Here is a 26,608-nt window from a genome sequence, read left to right as displayed (position 1 = left end):
AATATAATATTTCTCCGGTCTTTTTGTTGTTGGCACTTAGTGTAAAGAACTTACCTTTAAAAATTACCTCCATTATGTCTTATAGGTCCAGGTATGTTGTATATTTACTCTTATTCAAGTCTAAAAAATCTTTTAATTCCTTCTTGATTTTTTGATCCAATTTTCATTTAGTTTTCATGAGTTTGTATACTTTTTAAATGTTTCTATTATTGTTGATATCAGCTGTAATCCATGGTTGTCAGAGAGAATACAGGGTATTATTTCAATTTTCTTATATTTGTCCTAATACATGCTCTATATTGGAGAAAGTACCATGAGATGCTAAAAGGAAAGTATATTCTTTAGTGTTTTCATGAAATATTCTGTAGATATCAGCCAGGTCCATGTGATTTATGGCATCATTTAGTTCTAGCATTTTTCTGTTTAGTTTTTGTTTGGAGGATCTGTCTATTGGCAAGAGTAGTGCACTGACAGCAACCAATCAGTGTGTGATTTTTAGCTACAGTAGTTTGCTCTTATGAACTTGGGTACTCTTGTGTTTGGTTCATAAATGTTTAAAATTATATCTTCTTGGATTTTTTTCCTTTAATGAGTATATGGTATCCTTCCTATCTCCTTTGATTAGTTTTATTTGAAGTCTATTTTTCAGATATTAAAGTAACTATATTTGGTTCTTAGGCCTATTTGCTTGGAATATCATTTTCCATAGTTTTAAATCAAGATGATAGTGAGATGTGTTTCATGGATGCAGCAGAAAGATAGATTCTGTTTTCTAACCCAGTATTTTACTCTCTGTGTTTTTGCTTGGGGAATTGAGACTATTATCATTGAGAGTTATTAATAAACAGTGCTTTCTTTTATTATTATTATTCCTGTTATTTGTTGCTATGATGTGGGTATTTTCTCCTTCTTTTGTTGTTTTTGAATTATTTATTCCCTGTGTCTCTATTGGTCTAGTTAATTTCTTTAGACTGAACTTTTCCTTCTAAGGCATATATAGAGCTTGATTTGTAAGTAGAAATTGCTTAAATTTGTTTTTATTGTTGAACATTTTCTTTTTCTGTTAATTTTGATTGTTAATTTTACTAGGTATTGTGTGCTGGCATCTCTGGTCCCTCAGAGCTAGTAGAGCAATTGTCCAAGCTCTTCTGACTTTCAGAGTTCCCATTTAAAAGTCAAGAGTTATTCTAGTAGTCCCACCTTTATATGTGACTTGGACTTTTCCCATTGTAGCTTTTAGGTTTCTGTTTTGGTTTGGTGTGGTTTGTCTTGTTTGTCATTGTTGTTGTTGTTCATACATTTAATGCTTTCATTATTATGTGTGGGGGGAAATTTTTTTTCTGGTCTTGTCTGTTTGATGTTACATATGCTTCTTGTACCCTGATACGTACCTGTTTCTTTATATTGGGGAATTTTTATTCTATGATTCTGTTAAAAATATTTTCTGTGCCTTTGATATGTGTTTCTCCTCATTCCTCTATCTCAGCTATAGGTTTGGATTTTTCATAACACACCAGATTCCCTGTATGTTTTATGCCTGGACTTTTTTTAGGTTTAACATTTTCAGTGAGCTAACCATTTCTATCTTGTCTTCAATTCCTGAAATTCTCTCTACCACTTCTGTTGATCTGTTGTTGAGGTATTTGTTTCATATCCTGAGTTTTTTACTTCAGTTTTATTTCAATTTGCATTTCTTTAGTGATTCTATTTCTATGTTCATGTCTTAAAACATTTTTATTATTTCATTACACTGTATTTTAATAGTTTTCATTGAGGTATTTATCTATATACTCTTTAAGGATTTCATATTCATAATTGTTACTTTTAATACCTTATCTTGTAGTTCAGCTAAATTCCATTTCTAAGGTTCTATTTACAATAGAGTTACTGGCTTCTAGAGGTGGCATATTTTCTTTCCTAGTTATGTTTGTGTTTTGCTCTGGGACCAAGGCATGTGGAGGTGTTCATTGGTATCAATTTCTGTTTTTGTCTTTGTTGGACTATTGTCCCATTCTTTGGTTGTTGTTGAAAACTCTGGATTCTAGGCAAATATGATGGCTTTGGGGTCTCTGGTAAAGTGTGAATGTGCTTACACTGTTAGGTGAATGACATAAAGGAATAGAAATGGTGTAGGAGAAAAGGCTGAGAGGAGCAGTTGAAGAAAGCTGGGAGGAAGGAGGCCCTCTGGATCTGTGCCAAGAGGTTGAGTTCATGGAAAGTGGGAGGAGGGGATCCCCTAGTCAGGCTGCAGCAGGACTGAAAGTGAGTCTGAAGAGACCAGAACAGAAGGCAGGAAGGGAAATAAAAACTGATTACCAGCATTCTAGCCTAATCTGGACACTGGAGGTCCTGGACAGCAAGTTTGTTAAAGGAATGGAGATGGACCAGACAGGAAAGCTGAGTAGAGTAGAAGAAAAGGTCTTTGCGGACCTTGGATCCACACCATGAGACTGAGTCAGGTTTTATTTTCAAAGATCTTTCTTTTTATTTCTTTATTTTTATTCTTTACAGTCTCTTATCTATACAAAATATTACTTCTTGTGCCTCAGTATTTTGAAATCTCTTCATCTTTTGAATTGCATTTTCTTATTAATGATGATGGTTATAGGTGATTAGGTTGGTGTGGACTTAGAAAAAAGCTTGGTACTAGTACACTGGTGGTGAGAAGTAGACTAACTGGGCATGGTTCTGTAACTTTTAAGACTCGATGCTTTTTCTATGAAAAGAAGCATACAGGTATCCCAAACTAATGAGACATTTTGAGGACTCTAAGACAAATTTAAATCAATAACCTTGAAAATCAGTTTTGCCTTTGACAGTTGAAATGTATTTAAATTCACACAAGAAATACATTGAAAGTTTGAACAAAATACTGCCCAACAAAACCACTAGGATGCCATAAATAAATTGTCATTTACTCTGTGAACTTTACATACTGAGGTTAAGGAGATACATGACAGTACAGAGGCCAAGTATGTTTCAAGATTTTTATTTGGAAAATTTGAAGAACTGATCACGTTTTACTGTTGATAACTAAGATTTTGCAAAGTCAGCTGTCCTGCTTTATTACACTTAACAAAATCCTTAAGGAATGCTTTCAAGGCCACAGACACTAAGGGATTACAAAAATGAGCTGCCAGTCTCATCAATGTCTGTGTTACTTCTGGTCATGAGACCCTTATCCTGCTGTAATCTTGTCTCTGGGTTCAGTTTTTCTGTTACTGAAGCGTTTCCAAGATGGTATATGCTCTAAAAGTAAGAATCAAATGTCTCTAAGATGTTTTAAGACTCCCTTCTTGAGAATGTTCCTATAATCAGGACTATCCCTGTTTGAATCTGACCTTCTCCTTGAGCTGAACTACAAGAACCAATGTGTGTACCCTCTAAAGGCAAAGTAAACAGGAAACTAACCACTGGGACCAGCTGATCCTTCACATTTGGAAAGCACAGCTGCTAAGAACTCAAAGTGGTCTAACTCACAGTATGGGCATAAAAGAATTCTAGTCAATCTTTCTTCATCAGATTATCTGTGACTACCTAGATTGGCCTGATATGCAAAGTAAACAATGGCACCATTAAAATCCTGACATCCTGGAGGAGGCCTAATTGAAGTCTCTTTGTGTGTGTACAGTCAAATAATGCTCTGCACTGGCCTTAGCCTTTTGCATTTATATGGGCACATTCAAGACATTCACACCACATGAACATAGCATATAACTGCAAGGGGAACAAACAGATTTCTTTTTTTTCTCCCAGTGAGAGCCATACTAAAAGGTGCTGCAGAGGCCATGTCACATTGATCTGGGCTAGGCTTTATTATACCATCTGGCTCCTTTTCTAGGGATATCCTTAACTAACCCATCAGGGCCTTCTCCCCTATACATCCGTCCACGTGAAAACAACAAAGGGAGTCAATTGTGCTGGTTCTCTGTGTGAGCCCCCATACCAGGCTTGTTAGCAGAAGCCTCCCTCACCCAGCCTGCCTAGCCTTCCTTTCTCAGTCAGGAGTCTTCATTTAAGTCCCTTTTAATGAGAGGAGCTGAGCGCTAACTCAATAGTTCCAACCTTCCTCTTAAAGAAACTTGAAGGGTGAACTCCACCCTCCCAGCACAGCTACTTCCAACAGCATTCCTAATAAGATTCTGCAATGTTTCCTATGGTATTTATGCAGTGCCTACACAGTTTTATTTTCAGAACCACTGTTCTCCTTTTCAGAATAGCTGTGTTATAAGAAACTTATTCCATTTGAAGTAGGACCCATCACTTACTGCTTTCCCAAAATAGCTTGTGGATTTATATTATTGTGACAACCTATGAGTAATATAGAATGCTCAAATGAGAGATCACTCTGAGACAAATATCAGAAACCCCTTCAGCCAACTAGCTTATTGTACTAAGTCCTGGGCTGACTATTACTTCATTGGGTAAAACTTATTTACTGAAGAGGTATGTTTGGCAGTAAAAACAGGAGGAACAGCTGTAGGAGTTTTGTTTCCATTGAACTCAGAGCTTCATTTGGAACTACATAAGCCATTTAACCAAGAGGTATTTAAATAAAGCATGGCCCAGGGTAGCTTGCTGACTTGTGGTGCTGATTCTTTTGATTTGAAAAGAATCCATATGGCTCTCAGACGAGTTGTGACATCACCAGGAAGTCTATTCTTTCTGTTCCTTTTGTCCTTGTCCTTTGTCCTTGTCTTATTTTTTTTCTTCAAATATAAAGTGTTTTGTCCAAAGATTGTGCAGGCAAATTTCACAGTGATTTGTTTATGTTGAGGCACATGAAGGTCTTCAAACTCACCATCAAGAATCTTGTCATTATTTAATAGACGAATGAAGCCAGTCCATATTTCCAACAAGTCTTTCCTTTATTTGGCATAGCCTAGTCAGTCTTACCTAACTCTCCAGTCAGATATCTGCCTCTGCAAGACAGGACTTAAATGCTGCTGCAGCTAACCCGTTTTGCACCAGACATCTTTGGAGTGGTCTGAGCAAAGTTGTCTATCTCAGAAGCAGAGAGGTCCACACATTAACTCAGTAACTTCATCGCAAGCTGTAACATTGTCATTTCAGTAATGATTTCATCATTGTAGTGAAGCACACCATTCTAGTTTACAAATGCTATTCTCAAAACGATCACCAGCAGTAGCAGACCCACCTAGGGCCTTTCTAGAATTACAACCTCTTAGGCTACAGCACAGAATTTGAATTACAAACTCAGTTCGAGCAGTTTAGCAACCCCTCTTGACAACGTCTCTCTGTGATGGTTGCTTTAATGCCAACTTTGCCCAAAGTAGAATTACTTGAGTAAGGAGCCTCACATGAACTGTTCCAATTATTTTAATGGATGTGGAATGAGCCCCTGCCCCAAGTGTGGCAACGCCGTTTGGTAGCAGTCCAGATAAAAATGGGTATGGCAGCAGGAAGGTTATGTGCCTTCTCCCCATTGCCCTTCCCTCTTGGCTGCTTGGACTTTTTTCCTACTGTTGATTTGAATAGATTTACCTTGTTGTTGCTGCTAATTCCTTTGTTCTTAACAGAACCACTGTTTCAGGCTCCCATCATTGACTAAGGCCAGTGGTTCTGCAGGAACCTCTCAGTTTTTCAGTTTCAGATCAGGACAACTGAGGCACTCACCATCCCCACCCCTGAGACAGGTGAGCTCTATTTTAAGAAGCCTCTCCGGTGAGCTACTATTTTAATGTAAGTTTATTTAATAAATTCTGTTAGTATATATTCCTCCTATCAGTTCTGTCTCTCTGGAGAACCCTGACTAGTCAAACCTTCATGGACACATTTAGCAGAGCAGAGCTTACCTGTGCTTGGTTAAGCTTATCCTTAACCAAGGAACTATTCACTAAGACATCTCCCACTTACCATAACTCACAGTTTAAAAAAAGCACAGTAACCAGACAGTACAGGAGACATAAATAATCTTTCCTTAAAACTTTTATTGTTAGTAGAAACATGTTGATTTGTAATATTATCTTGTTCACAGTCAAATCTACTTCATCATGTTAATCATAATCTTGTTTCTGGAAAGGGAGTGCTGCTGAAAGGAAGCAGCCCTGAAGCAGTGAGGCCATGCTGTGTATGGCAGGCATCGTTCCTCAAGTGCCTCTCAACTTAAAACCTGTGTGTGTTTTAAACATTTAGTCATAAGAATCTTCACCTGTGAGATTTTTTTCCTTCTGCATCACTAAGCTAAAGTACTTCTTTGAATGGAATCTCGAATGGCAGAGATTCCACAGCCTCTATAATTGGTTTTGTTCTCACAGTGGTTTTTGCTCTTTTTACATCCTCTGGTCACCTTGACTGAGCCTAAGAGGTCCTGTATGATCTTCAGTCTGTCCTCTAATTCATGGCTCTTTGTCTTTTTCTGCCATCTATTTTATAACTAATTACATCACTTCTCTTCTGTTTGGCACCATCCTCTAGATTCAGAGTCTAGAAGAACAGAAAGAGATTTGAGAAGAGCATTATGAAAGGGATTCACTGGAATGGCTGACATGAGTGCCTGCAGGCTAGAGAAGCTGAGACACCAATTACTGCTCAGTCCATGAAGCTGGATGTCAAGGATCGAAACCCAGTGAATGCCTGGAAGATTCCTAGGTAGCTACTACTCTTTATGTTAGAATGTCCAAGGTACTAGGGTGGTGGCAAAAGTCTGCAGAGATGGAAGTGGGAGCCACAAAAGGAGGGATAGATAACCTCACTCATCAGGAATCAAAAGACAGGCCTGACAGGAAGCACTGTCCTTTTCTCAGATCTCTTTGTGATCTAGACCACATAGAGGAAGACGATGTTGTCTCAAAGAAAAATTCTCCTTCGCTAATTCTTTCTGTAAATGTCCCAACAGATCTTGGTGACTCCAGATCCTGTTAGGTAAACAATCAAGATAAGTCATCACACCTCCCTTGTGATGGAAAACATTAGCAAAGGTTCTCTTTGTGGGAGAGGGTCAACAGATCAGGGACAGTTTGCTTTTAGCATACTGAGCCATCTCTGACTCTGTGTCATTGTCATCTTTGCATATACTGTCCCGCCGCTGGTATAATCCATGCATTTGTCCAAAATATTAGAAGTGGATGCTCTTGGCCAGATTTATAATAAGATGACACAACCCAGAGGACAGACAGTTTTACATAGACAGTGTCACCTACCTACGCCTCTGGATGGATACTATACAGAAAGGTAGGTGACCCCTCCTTAGGGAAGTTTAACTTGTGTCTGGCTGAGTATGAGGTGGGCTGACCTGAAACCCCAATTCTCATGCCACATCCCATCCCAGTGCCTTTTCTCACGCCAGACTTTCTTGCAAGCTGATCTACAATGCCCTGCTGCTTTCTGCTGTATCTAAAGCTATGTCGCTTCAATCACCATTCTTGGTCCAACTGTACTGTGAGCTAGAGACACATTAATACAAAATCTCTGAAACTCTGCTATCGACCTGACTCAGGAAGTAGCAGTCTGTAACCACATCCTGCAGAGGACTGTGCTGGCTGCAAGAGGGGCTTCGGGTATATGACAGGTCCTCAGTAAATATCCATGCTTGAATAAATAAGTGAATTCCTCCTTCAAAGAAACCCTGCTTGATTATGCTTTCCTTTTGAACAGTCCCTTCAACCCTTAACTCTGTTCTCAGGGTTCTGGACTACTGCGTGATGAGATTTAACCACTGTGTATAATCTTTAGCTTGTCTTGCTCTTTCAGTGTCATTCACATGGAAGGAAGCAAAGAAGGAAGATTCAGAAACAAGCAAAAAGGCAAAGGAGAGCCCCCTACTTGTCAGTTTAAAAACCCAGGCTAAGAAAGTATCTGTGATTCTTTTCCTGAAATAGGTACTGCTCCTTATTCCTTGATCACAAGTAAATCAGCATAGTATGGGACAAAAGAAGAGATAAAAACTGATGATCATCTCAGCACACACAGAAAATGCCAGGCAGGTTCAACATCCAAAAAATCACAGGAAACATTGCTTTCACTGGGGTAGCTGAAGCCATGCCCGGTCCAAAGTGAGGCTTCTCCAAAGAGAGGGTTCTAGGAAGCAAGGTTCCCACAAGGCTTGCTTCTGTTCATGACATACCAGAGGTAATGGACCAGAAAAAAATAAGTCTCTTGAATTGGAAGGAGAAAGGAAATATCCTTGCTTATGTAAAAAATCCTAAACCCTCATCATCAACAACAAAACAGTATAAAAATAAAAAATAAATGCAATAAAGTGGCCAAGTACAAAATTGGGAGTATGAAAACCAGGGTATTTCTATGTATGAACCATGAGCCATTCAAAAGAAAGCTTAGGAGAAGAATCCTATTCATAACAGAAAAACAAGCAAGCAAGACAGACAGACAGACAGCAGGCCATCAAGCAAGCCATCAAGCAAGCCAGTCAGCAAGCAAGCAAGCAAGCAAGCAAGCAAGCAAGCAAGCAAGCAAAAACCAATAAATATGGGGAGGCAAGAAGGCTCAGCAGAGTTTCTTACTAAGAAAGAAGGAAAAAGAAATTAACTCTACACCCAAATTCTTGTCTGATCTCTACTTGTTTGCCACAACAGAAGACCTGGCCTACAATAATAAAAAATTAAAATTAAATCAAATCCCAGCTGGGTGTCCTAGTTAGAGTTACTATTGTTGTGATGCAATACCATGACACAAACCAAGTGAGAAAGGAAAGGATGTATTTGGCTTTTGCTTGCACATCACTGTTTATCATTGAAGGAAGTTAGAGCGGGACCTCAAACAGGGCAAGAGCCTCGAAGCAGGAGCTGATGCAGAGGTCATGAAGGAGTGGTGCTTACTGACCACCTCCTCATGGCTTGCTCAGCCTGCTTTCTTACAGAGCCCAGTACCACCAGCCCAGGGATGGTACCACCCACAATGGGCTAAGCTACATCAATCACTAATTAAGAAAATGTTCAACAGCTGGATCTAATAAAGGACTTTTCTTAATTGAGGTTTCCTCCTTTGAGATGTTGCTAGCTTGTGTCAACTTGATATAATACTATCCAGTACATTGGACATGCTGGCTCATACCTACAATTAATTCCAGCATTTGAGAGCTGAGGCAGGAGGCCTGTGAGTTACAGGTTCGCCAAAGGTACACAGTGAGACCTTGTCTCAAAACAACCTCTGTTCTTCAGAACAGTTCAGTAAAAATTTCCAATAAATGAGACAGCCGGGGGGCGGGGAGGGGGGGAGCTGGTATTAGGGGCAGGATAAGCTTCATGGTAGAATTCTTGACTAGTCTGTGTGAGGCCCTGGGATTTGATCCCCAGTACCCGCTTTGGTCTGTAAAAGAGCAATTTCTATCCATCAGCATTAGTAGTAAGTAGTATTTCTCAAACCACTTACTTAAACCACTAGCTTTTCCTATGAACCAACTTGTTTTCTTCACTCCATTGTCACATCTGGATTTTGTTCTTTGCCTCGTTCTACTGGTTCCTGGGGATTTTATTTTATTTGCTTACATGGATCCCACGTCACTTTCCAATTTACTAATCTGCAGCATTTCATTTTCAAAGACTTCTTCTACCAGAATCACTCAATGAGCTGCTTTCAGGATTCAGGAGTGTTCATGGCAGTTTCCTTGCAGCTCATATGTGGAAAGGTACTGAGAAAGACATTCATCTAACTACATCTTGTCCATCTCGGTGACAGGACCAGGCTTAACTCTTTTTTTTCTTTTTAGATTTATTTATTTATTATATGTAAGTACACTGTCTTCAGACTCTCCAGAAGAAGGCATCAGATCTCATTTCGGATGGTTGTGAGCCACCATGTGGTTGCTGGGATTTGAACTCAGGATGTTCAGAAGAGCAGTCAGTGCTCTTAACTGCTGAGCCATCTCCCCAGCCCCCAGGCTTAACTCTTAAAGCTTACAGAAAAGACATTCAAGGACCATGTCACCGATTAGGAATGTAAGCTTGCATATGTTGTTGTTGTTGTTAGCCTGAAGATATAGGAATCCTTAAGAGAAACAGTATCTCATAAGCCTAAACCCAGGCTAGAATTGGTCTCAAGATATAAAAAACAGATGAAGTAACTTTCCCCTTAAACTGGGGGGGGGCCCTTCTGGTCAGGTTGTAGGCTGTGGCTTGAGTCATCTTTGTCCAGCAATGTAGTCAAAAACATCATGTGTCTTTCAGATCTTGCCATGAGAACTCAGGCTGTAGATTTTAAAATATTTGTCTGGTATAGTCATTTTGGTTTTGAAACAAAATAGAAGTAAATAATAATCTAACCATTTGATCTTTCAGAATAGAATTAATTCTGTATCTGCTTCATAGAACCATTCATAAAGACCATTTTAGGTTTTAAGTATACTGACAGTGGGATAAAACAGGGGGAAAGACCTGTCACTGCAGGGTTCTATCTCCCAGCATTCTAGTTACACTACAGGGTTTTAGTCTACTTTTAGAATGGTTAGAGACAGACAACATTCAACAGAACCAATATAAATCTTTCAACTGGGCTAGTAGTTTGGAATCATTGGCATGGTTGGTGTTTTATTTAAACATTTGAACAGTGATCATCTGAAGTGAAGTGCTTTTTTCTTCTTTGTGGTTTTTTTTTTTGTTGTTGTTTTGTTTTGTTTGGTTTGGTTTTTTTTTTGTTTTGTTTTGTTTTTTTCCTTTTTATTCTTCTCCATAGTTCACTTTGGACCAGGTTAAGTTTCAGGATTAAGAGGCTTACTTGGCCACTCTGCTAAAGCACACTTTAGTGTCCACACAGTAATAATGAACATTGTCCAAGTGAGTCATGAAAAAGTAATCTTGTCATGAAGTTTTTAGACAAGACACATTTTAAACAAGTTGGTTTGTTTCTGGCCACAGTCCCACTGGGCCTTTTGTGTGGCTTTGGCTCCTTTTAGTCACAAATTAGACAGGCCTATACTAAGTATCAGCTTATTCCTAAATATCTGAATTTTTGTTTTTCTGTTAATACCTTTGACTTCTACCTTGTTAATAATATATCTATTATTATTTTCCTTTAATATTGATCCCATCAAAGAGAAAACTAACATTTGGATTCAAAGGTTTGTTTCTAAGTCAAATGTCCACTAGGTGGAACTATTGTCTCAAACAAATGAGACTAGAAAACCTATTTCCAACTTTCCCTGTTGTTAGGGCATAAAATCTAAAGGATGATTTCCTTCTCTTTCCCTGTTGTTTTTTTTTTTTTTTTTTTTTTTAATATAAGCAACATTAGCACTTTGAATGCATGCCATCTGACAGCTGATATTCAGAACTGCACCGCTGTGAAGACTTCAACTAAGATGGTCCAATGCTCAATCCTCCTGGGCACTATTCTCTTTCTTAGGCTTAATAATAACAAGTAAAAATATTTTGCTTAAAATTTTGCCTTAAAACTAGAATTTTGGAAGACTTCCTTAATAAGCCAGTAATTAAAACCTCACAGACATGTAAATATATAAAAATACAAAGTACCAACCAAAAAGTTGAGGAAGCCCTCAAGACTGGAAACATGCCCACAAAGAGCAAGTTCTAGTGTCCATCCCGCATGTCTCTCGAATTCTCACAAACTACCCCTGTGCATTAATTCACACACTCTTACCCATCGCACACAAGTTTACTTAAACTGTACCACTTACTTTACTTAATGCAAATAGCACATATCAAAGCTGGAGAGCACATTTTGTTCTTTGTTGAAGCTTCTGTCCTAAATATGAAAATCTCTCCTTACTAAAATTTAACATGCTTTGCAGTAAATTAAATTGAAATACTTACAATTTTTAACATTTTATTAGATATTTTCTTTATTTACATTTCGAATGTCATCCCCTTTTCTGGTTTCCCCTCCAAAAATCCCCTATCCCATCTCCCCTCCTCCTGCTCACCAACATACCCATTCCCACTTCCCTGTCCTGGCATTCCCCTACACTGGGACTTCGAGCCTTCATAGGGCCAAGGGCCTCTGCTCCCATTGAATTTTTAACATTTTAAAAGCTCTTATATTTGAAGGAAATATTAATTTTTAAAGTTTTGAGATATAGTTTCCTTTACATTTACAGTCAAAATAGTTTACCCAATAATTTAAGAATCTTAAAAACTAACAGAAATTCTCTAGTTTCCCTTTAAATCACTTATCAAAAGGGAATTTTGAACATCAGATTTTGATTTGTTTTATATACAAAAACCAAAGTAGTGGACACTCAGTAAATTTCTCTATCCAATCTGTTTTTTTTTCCACTCTGTGTTTTTGAAAGCCTAGAAATTCACGTTCTAGGTTGGATGTTGGTCTCCCAAGAACACATTGCTGTAAATGCAGACAGCAGGCCCTGGGTGCGAGTCCCCAGCACCAAGGACATGAAGCATGTAGCCCTCTGCCACAGCAGACAGAGTAGAACACTCACTTTCTCACCCATCCAGCTACTTCACCATTTATTGACCATTTCTATCCAATTATTTATAGCTTTAGAAAAACACTCAACATTTCTATGTCTTTATTTTTAGTATGCTACCATATCTTTCTAAATTCTCAAAATTCCAACTTTCAAATATGGGGAAGAAAATCTTCTCTGACTTTTTATTGTATTTTAAAACAAATCCAAGCCCCTAGGTCTGAGACTCATGGCTTTTTTCTATACAGCTCCAACTTATATTCTGAGATGTAATACATATATAACACTGCACTGAAATTCCTGCTCATCATGCCCAAAATACTTTTTTGGATATTTTCTTTTCACTGATATTTTTCTTCTACTACAAAATACCTTCCAACTTTTTCACATATTTAAGATAAATCTTCCCTAATCTTTCCTCTTTTTGGTTTCTTCTTTTTACCTCTCTCTCTCTCTCTGTGTTTCTTTCTTTCTCTTTCTGTCTGCTTGTTAGTCTTTCTCCTTTCGTTTCTTTGCCTTGTCTATCGTATCTATTTATCCATTTATCTATCTATCTATCTATCTATCTATCTATCTATCTATCTACCTACCTATCTATCTATCTATCTATCTTTTTTCTTTCTTTCTCTCTCTCTTTTTATCTTCCCATCCATCCATCACATCACCCCACATCACATCATATCTGTCTGTCCATCCATCCATCTATCCACCCATATATCATATCATACCATATCATATCACATCACATCACATCATGTAGTATCATCTATCATCTATCTATTCATTCATGCATCCATCTATTTATCATCTATCTGAATATCTGAGATAAGGTCTTGAATCACAGAACACCAAATTCTTGGTATGTACCATGTAGCCAATACTGGCCTGAAATCTTCATCCTACTAAATGCTGGCCTTTCAGCGACACATCACCTTAATTGGCTAGATCTCACCTTCTTGATAAGGTTCATGTCAATTTCTAATCAGAAACAAAGTGTCTAGTCTTTATCTTTTGACAGCTTTGAGTTATCTTTCAGGTCACTTATTGGTTCTACTCAGTTGGTTCATTTTCAACTTGACACAAACTAGAGTCACCTAGGAAGAGGGAAACTCAGTTGAAGAATGACTTCCATCAGATTGGACTCTGAGCTATCTCTGGGAATTTTTAAAATTAAACATAGTATGAGGGTCAGCCAACTGGAGGTGGTGTTGGGCTATATAGAGAAGCATACTAAGCAATCACGAGGAGAAGGCCAGTTAGCAGCACTTTTCTTGCTTCTGCATCAGTTCCTGTCTCCAGGTTCCTTCCTGTAGTCCTACCCTGACTTCTTTGATGGTGGACTGTGACATGATGGATGTGTAGCCACATGACTCCTTTTCTTCCCAAGTTGCTTTTGGTCATGGTGTCAATCACAGCAACAGGAAAAAAAATGGAGTAACATTTGCAAATGTTATGTTTTCTGATAATCCATTTTCCACACTGAAGGAAATAAGAGCTTGATAAATACTAATCTAATTATTCCTGTTTTGAACACATGAACACATGAATTACTCTCATGATTTGAAGGACCAAGTCCAAATACCTTCAGATGGTTCTTAAGAGTGAGCATACTATGACCACTACCCAGTACCTTCAGCCATTTTCAGCCATTTTCCTGTGCCTTTAACTTGACTTTCCTCAACTTACAATGGACTTTGGCACCCTTGGGTCTTTACATATATTGTCACAACCACCTTTAATCTCAGTCCTTAACGCCAAGAATGACTACACACACACACACACTAATGCTGCATAAACTTCTAGGATTTCAGAAATATACCAAATGGTAGGCAAGTCTCTCCTGTGAGTCCTGAGCCCTTCAAATGGGCTTTCTTAGGACAAGAGAAGTGATAATGTTCTTGTTTGTCCTCCCATAGGGCTACATATGTACAAGGTACTATGGAATTCTCCATAAAACATTTCTAGTGCCCCCTCTATCTTTCTCCAGCCTCGACTCTTCTTCCAAATTTTGAAGGCTGAGACCCGTGGCTGACACCTATAGCTGGCCTTCTTTCATGGCTTATTCATTTAATATTAAGAGCCTTTCAGTCAAGGAGAAGGATTCTGTCTGCAAAAAAAACATTATTCAATACACACAGGATACTCCACCTCACAGGAAACTGGGCCAAAAAAGCCCAATGTGGTAGATCTCTTCTGCTTGGAACTATAACTAAGCTGTGTCCCTCTCCCCACAGTCTCCAGTGCTGAGTGAACCTCAGTCTCCTAAAGTCAGATTCTTTTCCTCTATATTCCCTTGTTTAATTTAGTTGAATATAAAAATTATATATTTGTATTTTCTGCTGTATTTGTTTGAAAAAAACTTATTTGAAACTATATTTTAATATTGTCCTGTGAAGTGAAAACTTAAAGGTTCATTGGAAAGTTGTTGGAGGGTGTTTTACTGGGCAAACACGTGAAGGGACATTTAGCTGAAGTGGACACAAGTGAAAGACTTGTGCAGACTCATGAAGAAATGTTTCATTGAAGCAGACACAGGAGAAAGGATGTCTTGCTAAAGTAAGTACACAAAAGGACATGTGATGAAGTTTTTGCTGTCTACATGCATGTATTGGTCTGCCTTACATTTTGCAGTTGAGCTTCAATTGTTGAGACTCCATTGAAAGAAATGTACCAAAAAACTTCTAGTGATGTGTTGCAGTTTCTTGCCACTTCTGAGTACTTGGGCTGATTGGCAGAGTAAAGTCAGCAGAGGTAAGACCCTAGGAGGATATCTGATGTTTGCAGGGCATATAAAAAGAACTTGATGGACAGTGATGGAGGCTGGGCTAGGCTTGCTTATAGAGCTAGATGTGCAATGCTTGTTGGTCTCACATCTTCACTGATCTTCATTTCACTGAGAGAAGCACAGCTGAGAACTTCTCCTGGCATTCCTGCTGATCCCTCTTGCTGACTTGTGCTGAGGCTGGAGCCTGGCTGTCTTTTCTAGGTTGTGCCACTGCTGCTGATTCATGTTTGCTATCTCAATTCTACTTAACTGGACTGCTGATGTATCTGTGAAGTGATTGCAAGTGTTTGGATCTAGCTGCCCCTGCTAACCTATGAACTAAACTAACATTACCAGACAACACAGACAGGAGTTGTTCCAAAGAACCTTTCTAAATAGTTCCACTCCCTGCACCTCACCTCCACCCCGCCGCCATCCTTTCTTTTCCACTATCTCTTCTGGATGGTGGACTCAAAGGGTTGTTAAAAGGTTTAAGAACCATCATTAAAAATGAAAAAAATTAAAAGCATTTGAAAAAATTTAAAGTAACAGGCCTGGTTTATTAGATCCTCTTTATCTTACATCATATTCCTGAGAATAATAAGCAGATTAATCCCAAATATCAATATTATAAAATCTACCCTTATGTGTTATATGTGATGATAATATTACAATGTATCTAATAATAAAACACTTTTAGAATTTTTTAGTCTCATGTATTTCCTTTTAACTGGGTATAGTCACAAAATAAAAGTAGTCCACCAGAGTATAACATCAGGTTTTATTGTGCTTCTATATTATGAAGTCACTACATGAGACTCATTTCATTGCATGCCCATTATCTCAGATATTTTGTGTTGAGAATATTTAAGATCTTCCATTTTTGCACGTTTTAAGTTTGTGAATCATCTTTTGCAATACATGCGTAGAGCTCCAGAAAAAAATCATTCCTCTGAACTAAAACTCTGTACACTTTGCCAGTCTTTTCTCCTTCCCCACCATAACACCAGTTCCAGGAACCAACCATTCTACTATTTTTATTACAACTTTTCACTCCTTGAAACATTGGTGTTCCTAGATGTCCCACGTGAGTGAGGTCATTCAGGATGTATCTCTTTGTCTCTGGCTTATTTCAGTTAGAATGTCCTGCAGTGTTGTCAGAACATGGCCCACGTATGAAGCTGTCTTGTGACCTCAGGTTGTCCAAAATTCAGAGCTGTTCTTGGAATGTATTTTTGTGCTCCTTACAGATGTAGCAGATAGGAGTTTACTCCAGCTGTTAAACATATGCCTCTAGGGGGGGGGGGGGGGGAAGGAGCCATGTTTTTGTCCCCTGTGGCTTGTCTTTGTGATTTTATAATTTATTCAGGTGACGATTCTTAACTTTCAGAGTATAAATTGTCTGATGCTCTGAATAGAGTTGGCTATTGCATGAGATTTTAGTCTGCCTCATTTCTAGGCCCTGTTTCCCCCAGCTCACACCACCACCTAGAACAACAGCAGAGGGTCATCCCTGCTGTTGTGAATGACTGGCTAGACTTCATTTCTACAACTGAATGGTATTTTATTGTGGCATTTGTGTGTTCACATTTACTTTATTTGTGTCATTTATAAATAGTGATGCTACAAATGCGGGAGTGCTAAATTGTATGAGGTGCCTTTGTCCCATGTTTTCGCTAATGGTTATTACTGTTTGGTTTTTAGAGTAGCTATTTTCAAGAGTGTGAGTTCGTATCTTCTTGAGCTTTGGACTTTCTTTCAATGATTAATTCTGTCCAGATCTTTGTTTATCTGTTGATCATTTATCGTCACACCCTTCTGAGAAAATCACACCCCTTTACCATGTTTATTTAATAGGGTCACATATTGTCTTGCTATTGAGATTTTTGGGTTCCTGGAATATTTTGAAGATTGACTCCTTATCAGACATATGAGTTGTAATTTTTTTTTCTTCCTTTACACAGAATGTCTTTACTCTGTTTTGAAAATGATTTGCTACATTTCAATTGAGCTAATTTTGCTCATTGAGGGGGTCATAGGCCCCAAATCATTGACCATATCAATGTCAAATTTTGTCCCTTTGTATTTTTATAGTACCATTAAAGTTTCAAGACTGTGTGAGACGATGCCGGGGCCTAGCAAACACAGGAGTGGATGTTCACAGTCAGCTATTGGATGTATCACAGGGCTCCCAATGGAGAAGCTAGAGAAAGTACCCAAGGAGCTAAAGGGATCTGCAACCCTATTGTTGGAACAACATGATGTACTAACCAGAACCCCGGAGCTCTTGTCTCTAGCTGCATATGTATCGAAAGATGGCCTAGTCGGCCATCACTGGAAAGAGAGGCCCATTGGACTTGCAAACTTTATATGCCCCAATATAGGGGAATGCCAGGGCCAAAAGAATGGGAATGGGTGGGTAGGGAAGTGGGGGGCGCTATGGGGGACTTTTGGGATAGCATTGGAAATGTAATTGAGGAAAATATGTAATAAAAATATTAAAAATTTAAAAAAAAAGTTTCAAGACTGGGGCATGGAGCTATGGCTCAGCAGTTGAGCACTGGCTGTTCAATTGCCAGTACCTACATGGCAGCTAGTATCGATCTGTTACTGCAGTTCCAGGATCTCCAATGCCCTCTCTGGCTTCTATGGACACTGTATACAGTTGTATGCAGACAAGCATGCAGCCAAAACACCAATACAAATAAAATGAAAATAAATATATTTACAAACATTTGTCAAGACTTCTATTGGTATTTTTAATCAACTTTACTTACAGGTTTTCAGTACATGATATGACATATGAATCTAATTTTATTCTCCCACACGTGTTTTCCCAATACTATTTAATAAAGCTATTCTCCACCATGCAACCTTGGCATTTTTGGCTGAAGATCAATCAGATGTGTGTCTTTCTCACCTCTGCACTCTTATTAGTCTTAATGCCTTACTGTGCTCTTTGGCTTATTAAGAGAATATTTCATATGGTAAATAATACACATCTGTTGGGATCCAATCTTAAGGCAGGAGCTCTAACTATTTTTAAAACAGGAATTGTTCAAAGAACTAAAAAATAAAAGGTGGTCACTACATAACCACACAGGGTGCCCCTGCGAAAGCAGTTGCAACTTGTGGGATGGAAGAGAGAAAGTGCCAGAACCTAGAAGCTTGGAGAGACATATATGGAGACCCTGTGAAGTGCAGCTCTGATCTTCAAGGTTAAGGCATTATTGATCTATTTCTGTTATCTTTGACCTTGGGAAGGATATTGGACCTCTGAGGAGAGGGCACTGGTCATTTGGTACTGATGTCTCTGAGGAAATGTGATGAGGAACAATGAACAGAAACCCATCAACTATAGTCAACTACTGTGTCCAAAAACTTATTGTCACTGCCTGAAGAGTCATTGATACAGAGAGGCAGATGGCAGCAGGCAGTAAAAACAGGTTCAAGAATCAAAGAGAAGGAATATGCTCCTCTTTCCTCCAGCCTTGTGCTCTCCTCCACCAACTCATCACTGGAATCGTCTAACAGAGCAGGCCATGCAGAACATGCCATACAGAGCCCATCCTCAGGACCACCAGGCGGAGTGGAAGAGGTATGCTGCAGAAGACTAGCATTAGCTTAACATTGGGTACAAAATGCTACAGAAAATTTAGAAAAAAAGTATTTTCAATGTTTAGACTTTGAAAAAATAAACAGAAAAAATGAAAGACCCTTTCCAAAGTAGAAATAAAGTTTAAAACGTAAAACTTTTTATTGCTTCAGGCAGACTTGGGGACTTTCCGTTGCTAGCAGAATGTTGCTGGTGGGATGTTGACACCGTCATCTTTTCTATGCTTTTGAGGTGTTGATATAACGTTAGGAGTGTTCAATGAAGTACTGTCATATTTGTTAATTCCGTGAGTAGGAATTAATAAGTGACATCCAAGTTAAGTCATAGCTATGGCTCTACTGATCATTTCTCCTCAGGTATCTGGGGCAATTGTTTACCCCATGGAGTGTCTCTAAAAAAAGAAAGCAATATATTTTTGTGTTTTATTCAGATTGAAATAAACTAAATCAATCATTAATTTGGTTCTTTTCATTAGTATTATAAGAATGGTCTTCCACCTTACACAAACAAGATAATGCCTTGGAGTTGTGTGCATGTGTGAGGATCTGAGATTAGCATCATCTACTGAACAGATAATAAGACTATAGAAATACCCCCCCCCATTATCTAATTCTGTAAAGCATGGCATGTCTTCAAAGGAGTGGGGGATTGGTGTTTGAGCTATTAGAACCTCTTTCCAATTATACTACTGAGCCTGTACTCAGCTATACTGAGCTTTTAGCATGTGATTATAGGAGCTTGAGTAGACAGAATGTGACCACAAAGTTTTTGTTCTTTTATTGGAGATAGAGTCTAATTCCTCATGTCTGAAATCGAACCATCTTTGTGAGTTTCTTTGACCAGAAACAGTACAGAAGCCATCAATCCTGTCTATTCTCTACTAGACTTCAAGGGCCTTTATCTTCAGCTCCCTTCCCCCAACCCCCACCCTAGACATGCCCTCATTTTAGATTCAGTACTCTGTCCATAGCTCTCCTGTATTTCTTGCTTCCTCTTTCAGTGACTTCTCACCACTGCAGAAGCCAGATAGGAATCCCTCTACGTTTCTCTCAACCGACAGCCATCTCACCTCTAATGCATACAAGAAACAATGGCATGAGATATTTTAAGTGATTCCATTTTTTAAAATGTTTATTTTAATGTATATGAGGAAAGGAAAAAAGCATAACCAGCCCATGACACTGATATTGCTGTTTAGGTTGTTAATTTCCTTCTAAAATAAGCTATTTTATAGAGAGAGGGTCTACATCTTAAACAAATCAATCACATAAGTAATAGTAGACGTTGTGTTTAAATACAGAAAACCTTGGGGAAATTCTACCTTAAGGCAAATTGGCTTAAATCCCACTTGGTTCAAATCCACAATCTAATTTACTTTCTCTATTTTCACTGAAGACTCTTCTGACGTCAGAGCTTCCGTGTCTCAATATTCTGAAGTTCTCTTCGCTTGTCCTGCCATAGCTGGAGTGGCCTTGAGCTACCATTTTGCATTCTTGCTGCATCAGTGTGAGTCTAAGGATCAGGACATTCTGGCTAAAGGTTTTATAGTGTTTTCACTTCACTATCCTGTGCCTCTCTGCCATGTCTGTCTTTCCCTCCCTACCCCACATTTCCTATTCTGTGTACCCCTCTCTGCCACGTCTGCTTTCCCAGCCCTATATACACTTTCTGCCGTGTCTGCCTTCCCCTTCTCACCCCACATTTCCTATTATATGCACCCTCACTGCCATGTCTGTGTTTCCCACCACACCCACACTTTCCGATCTATGTGCCCCTTTTGACAGCACTCCCTGTGGTGCTGACAAGCTATATAGCATTGTTTTCTCTTGAACTTGATATTTGGTATGTGCTGCTGCTGTTGTTGTTGTTGTTGTTGTTGATGATGATGATGATGTATTCTGACTAGGGTGAGCTGAAAGCTCAAAGCAGTTTCAATTTGCATTTCCCTGATGGCTGAGGATGCTGAACATCTTTTTATATATTAGCTGTTTTTACTTCTTTGAAGAAATGTTAATTTGCTCATTCACTGATTTCATTGCACATTATTTTGTCATTTCATTTTCATTTCTTTACATATTCTAAATAGGATCCATGTCAAATGAATAGCTGTCAAACACTTTCTTCCATTCTGAAGACTGTTTCCTTCTTCAATTAATTGTTTTCATTGCTGTGTAGAAGCTTTTTAATTTCATGAAATCCCATTTGTCAATTCTTAATACTTTAGCATTCTATTAAGAAAGGTTTTATCTATGCCAATGTCTTAAAGTGTTTCCCTGAGTGGTTTGAGCTAGTTCTTTGACCTTTATACATGGTAAGAAGAGGTGGGGGGTGAGACTTTAGCCTTTTTCTTAAGCTTCTTAATATCTCGTTATTAAGGAGGCCATCTTTGCTTCACTTCTACACATACTCTAGAATGTCAGTTGGTCATCTTTAATGTTGCTAATGATTTCACCTACTCTCTCACAACTATTATAAATTCTTAATTATTACTCCCTTTTCATCCTTCCCACTCCCTCTCCCCTTTGTAATCTGCTATGACCCACTGATATTATTGTCGTTCACTTGGTTGTGGTTTTTTTTCACTATATAATGCCTTGTCTTGAAGTTAAGATGAGGAGGAAATAGATTCACAAGTGTGTCTTTTGGTGAAAAGAGAAAGAGAGTCACCCTGCTGTGGCTCTGAAGTTCTGTCTGTATGTGAGGCATGGCTGCACTATGTGGCCTCCTCCTTTGAGTACATCACACCCGGTATCAAAAACACTGACCCAAAGTTGATTGGCTGTTAAGTTTGTCTCCAGGTTGTGAGTGGCACACCTTGCTCATTGCTCATTAGGTCATTTCCACTTCCTTACAGTGTTTAACGTTTTTCTTCTTTCCTCTTCCTCTTCCTCTCCTCCTCCTCTTCCTCTTCCTCTTCCTCTTTCTCCTCCTCCTCTTCCTCCTCCTCCTCAGATGCACAAGTAAATTTAAGTTTCCAGTCATCTGAGTCTCATACCTCTTTGAATTCTCATTTTGCTATTTTCTTTTCTCAGTTCCTGAACAACATCCTACCTTTATTACCTCTTTGAACTAGAATCTCCTGTTTGAGCTTGGAGGCGAGAAGTGATAGAACATCAAAATTGTCACATTACTGGAAAGTCATGGCTTCATAAACGGAGAACAAAACTGGGAGCAGAGAGATGTTCAGGATTCACACTGGGGCAATGACAGAATTTCAGTGATTTCAAATAAGAGGGTAGAGCACATAGATAAATAAATCAGTATGGGATATTTTAACTGACTTAATCTTCTCCACTTGTGGTCTGAAAGGTTGTAGCTAGCATGATCCATAGCACACAACTGGCAGAAGCAGCTCCTGTGGTGGATTCACTCTTATCAGATGCCAATGGGACTCTCAAACATATTCTGTGGTAAAGTCTTTTCTTTTTAAGCCTATTAACATGAGAAGAGAAAGAAAACAGAAATGAATTTAAAAATAGTCTAGAGTAGTTCCTGGCACCTTCCCGGGACTGACAAAATTAGTTGTGAACACCATATTTGAAGTTATGCTGAATGGGACTCAGATCCTGGCTGAAGCACTGATGGCCCAGACCTTCAGCTTCGTCATGTGAGACGTATAAATAAATGTGCTTTTCTCACAACGTGTGTGTCAGGGATGTGATGTCAACTTTGCAGAGATGTAAAGTTGTGAAGTGCTCTTAGTGCATTTTGTTAAACCTGAAGCTATCATCTGGGTGTCCTGTGTGCCAGAGCCAAGCAGGTCCTTTCAATTTATTATTCCCTTACATTTTAAAAAATAATCTGGATGAAGCCGATGTTCTGTGTATTTAATTATTTACCCTGTGCTTTACTAGTCAAAATTGTTTAATCCTGCTAATAACACTCTGAGGGAAATGTTACTTCCCCATGTTACAGATGAGTGAGGAGAGTCTCTGAGAGATTCCATGTTTCAAGTTCACACTGTCCTGTAGCTATTGGAATGGCAGTGTGTAGAAAACAGAACCCAAGAATTCTACATCAAAATCCTGTGTTTTTCTCCACTCCATTTGAATCCATTCAGATATATGACATTTAAAAATAAGTAGGCTTTGTGTTTGTGTGACCTTAAGGCAAAATGACATCACTGGGAAGTAACTCTAAGAGACTGGACCCAAATTTCTCACGTGAAAGACTTTTTTTTCTTCAGCTTCATCTAAAAAAAATTGATGAAATAAGGCCATCCTCACATGAATTCAATTATAGAGACATTATTTGTCACACAACCCCTGACCCTACCTGCATGTATTTTCCTCTTCTCTTCTCTGTGTGTGCATATTCTTGTTGACATCACAGTGCTAGCTTGGGCTCTCATGCTCTGCCTTTGTGTTAATAACAGAGCTAGACTAGACCAGAGTGCTGGGGCGTCACAGACTTCAGCTCTGCCATTGCAGACTATAGAAGAAAGAAGGCTCTTGGGAAATATGATTCACATTAAAAGCACTTAGATGTTTTTACCAACTAATTGATAGAGTATAATACATAAATTAATAAAATGTCCACAGGAAATGAGATGACTGGGAGAGTATATGCTTTGAAGTGGAACAAATAGGAATTCTATGTGTGAGAGTCCTGTTACTTGAAAGTCAATAGACTATCTCTGTTATAAGTCGCCAGTGTCCTTCTTAAGTGTAGAAAATTGTATTTGTTTTCTTGCTTTTTATATTTAAGTTTTGTGCATTGCCAAGTGGATGAAGTCAAAGCTTCAAACATGTTATTTCCAGTGTGCCCAGCCTAACAGACACTTTCTTCTTCTGTTATTTTTCTTGACAAAATCTATTGCAATAAAATAAGTCTATCAACTGCCTCTCAAATGTGCCTTACTACTTCCTGTCTCTTTCTTGTATATTGTTTCCAGGATTTCAATACTCCCACTCTCTCCCCTAGCAAGTCAAACAGTTCCCAGTGGGAGCAAGTCATATCCTGTTCTTACTCTTTGCAGTTACCATTTGATGTTGGGGGCTGTAACCACTGGTTAAAAGCCAGCTAGCCTGTTTGTTAGGTTCTCTGAAGACAAAAGTGACATCTATCGTTTGAATCCTACGTCTCAGAATCTGTAAGGTAATAGACACCCAGGAAACGTTTATTAAGTGTCTGAAGGAATGAAATAATATACATCTAATATCACTTTACAGATTTCTGGGCAAAGTATTTTTAGATATCACTGTACCAAGTGCTTTGCATGAAGTAGTAGCTCAATACCTTAAAAAAGAGGAACTAAGAATGTTGTATGGGAATTACCCTTTGATTTGGTGAAGATTGTATTTGAGGTTTTAAATTTAAAAAAAAATATATATATGTGTGTGTATATATATATATATAGGTTTTTTTTGTTCTTAATGAAATAATTCTTTCTAGAAGACAATAGCATTCTGTTTTAAAGTAAATATAATTGAACATACCATAATATTTTTTAAAACATTCTAATCAAATTAAGACTCAATAAAATATATTATTATCCCAATATTTGATATCAGGTGGTTTTCTATAGTTCCCGTTAATTTTTCCAGTTAGTAAGAGTCTTTGAATGTGTCAAAGTCTAGGCTGTTTCTTGTTCTAATCCTTGCACCCAAGGCCACCAAGCTACTGCTTTGTATCTATTTAAGTCTTTTCTGGGTGAGAAGTTTTTCTACTGTTGCTGGAGACCAAGTTCCTGCTTCCCACATGCTAGGCAAGTCCTTTACCACTGGGCCACTCTTGCACCCGCCTCCCCATTTGTTACTTTCTCTAACAAACCTTCCAGGATTTCACCCTGCCAAGCTTCCCCTACATTTGCATAGCACCTCATTATTCCCCTATACCACATGCAAATGATGTATTTCTCTGCTAGACTACAGGTTCTGCAAGGAAAGGGACTCATTGACTCTTTCCTTTCCAGCTCCATGTGTGCGCATAAGAAGTGCCGAGTCTGAGTCTGTTAAGTTGACTGAACTTCCTCAGAACATCAGAATGTTGGCTAGGATTTATTTCACCTTCTCATTGGCTACATGTGTCAGAGTACTCAAATGACCATTTAAGTCTGACAGAACTGTGGAGTATGGGGTTACAGCCCCTGCCACAGAGAGGCAGTGTATGGTCCTTGAGACATGGAGACTGAGTGCACGAACAGGCGTGACATCTGCCAGCAAGACCAGGAGTAAGCCTCTCTTTTATCCATGCTTCAAGGCTTGGAGAATGGTTTGAATTTGCTTTCCTGTCCCACTGCCCCTCCCAGCAACCAGAGGAGAATGTCAATTGTTACACTGTAAAGAATTGAGTTTCTTGAAGGATATATTTGCATTTGGTGGGTGGGTAACAAATGTATTATATGATTATGACTGAAATGATGATGCCCCAACCTTGAAGACCTTACAATCCACTTTTGTGACGTGACTGTTTCTTATGTCATGGTCTTTTTCACTTTACAGTGGACCTTAGATCATGGAATAGAATTGATAGAGGGCCTAGAGGGGCTCAAGTTGCATGAGTTATCTTTACCAATATTCTATATTTCATGAGTCAGAAAATTTAAAATATTTATTTCAAAATAACATAAATAAACTCAAGCATCCTCTGTAAATCAACCATATCTTTCCATATACAATCTTTTCAGTGTTTACTTTTGTTTGAGGTAAGTGAGGAAATTCTAGTTTTGTACAGATATACAGTTAGGGTATTCTTTAGTGTGACACCAAAACCCAGTGAGGACTAGTCCCTTTAACCTGATCATTGTGGTGTAAAAAAAAATCCATGAAGCTGCTTCACTTAGCTGCTAATGCTGTGTTAACATTGAAGCCTAGTGGTTTATTTTATGCTTTCAAAGGCACTTTAACTCAGGGATTATTCTGGGATGCATCCTTTAAAAAATACTGGATCCCCGTTTTATGCAAATCTTGCAAACAGTGATACATTTGTTACACTGAACCACCTCAGTTTCAGTACAGAGAGCTACTAGGTTCACTGGGACTGACTCAAGGTCTCTATATGTTTAGATTTTGTTTTCACTGAAAATAGATGCTACTTGTTATTACCTTGAAGAGACAGGCTCTTCATTTGAAAATAGTCCATCAGTATACAAACCAAAATGGCACAAAATGTTTATCAGTTATTCTTTAAGTTTATGTTTCATGCAAAAAGCAGCTAGGGGCAGTTCACAACTCAATTATTCAAACATGTCATTTCAGGGTAGATGATGTGTGTACATTAGTGTGAAATGGAAGGGCTTATATGCATTGTCTAGTTTGCCCCGTGGAATATTAAAAAGAAATAGAGATGAAATTTCAATAAATGAATAATTTTTGTTGTTTTATCAAAGGCATCCTTAACAGTAACTGACATTTTGACAATGAAACTGAAATAACCATGAAAAATGTTTCAGGGCATTGCTTCTTTCAGTTGTGTGCTCATAGATGTCCCCACCAGGGTCTTGGTGTGGTTAGTACCAACATCACTCATGACAAATGGCAAATCAGTGTCTCACAACTGACCTGAAACTAGTCTCCCCTGATAGGAACCAAGGACACCTCTGGGGCACTGTGCCTAAGACACAGGCTTGAATTAGGAGTCCTCCCAAATGAACTTAATGTCATCTCTGAATTTTCCAATTCACTGAATATGAATTTTGTAGTTTTACAGTAAATGTGGGCAAAAATAAGCAAATGATTTAATATGTAATACTATTCCATGAGGCATATGTTATAAATTGTTCTATTTTATATTCTAAAAACATTAATGTTCAGAAAATGTTTTGCTCTATAATGAAAAGTTTTCAAGACTAGAACTAAATATTACTGTCAGTCTAAATAAGATCTATCGTATTCAAGAAAAGGGAGGGACCTTTGATGAAATGCCT

Source organism: Mus caroli, unplaced genomic scaffold (assembly GCF_978045245.1).
Source record: "Mus caroli unplaced genomic scaffold, Mus_caroli_1 scaffold_7, whole genome shotgun sequence".
NCBI classification, from domain to species: domain Eukaryota; kingdom Metazoa; phylum Chordata; class Mammalia; order Rodentia; family Muridae; genus Mus; species Mus caroli.
Note: the sequence above shows the minus strand (reverse complement) of the source record.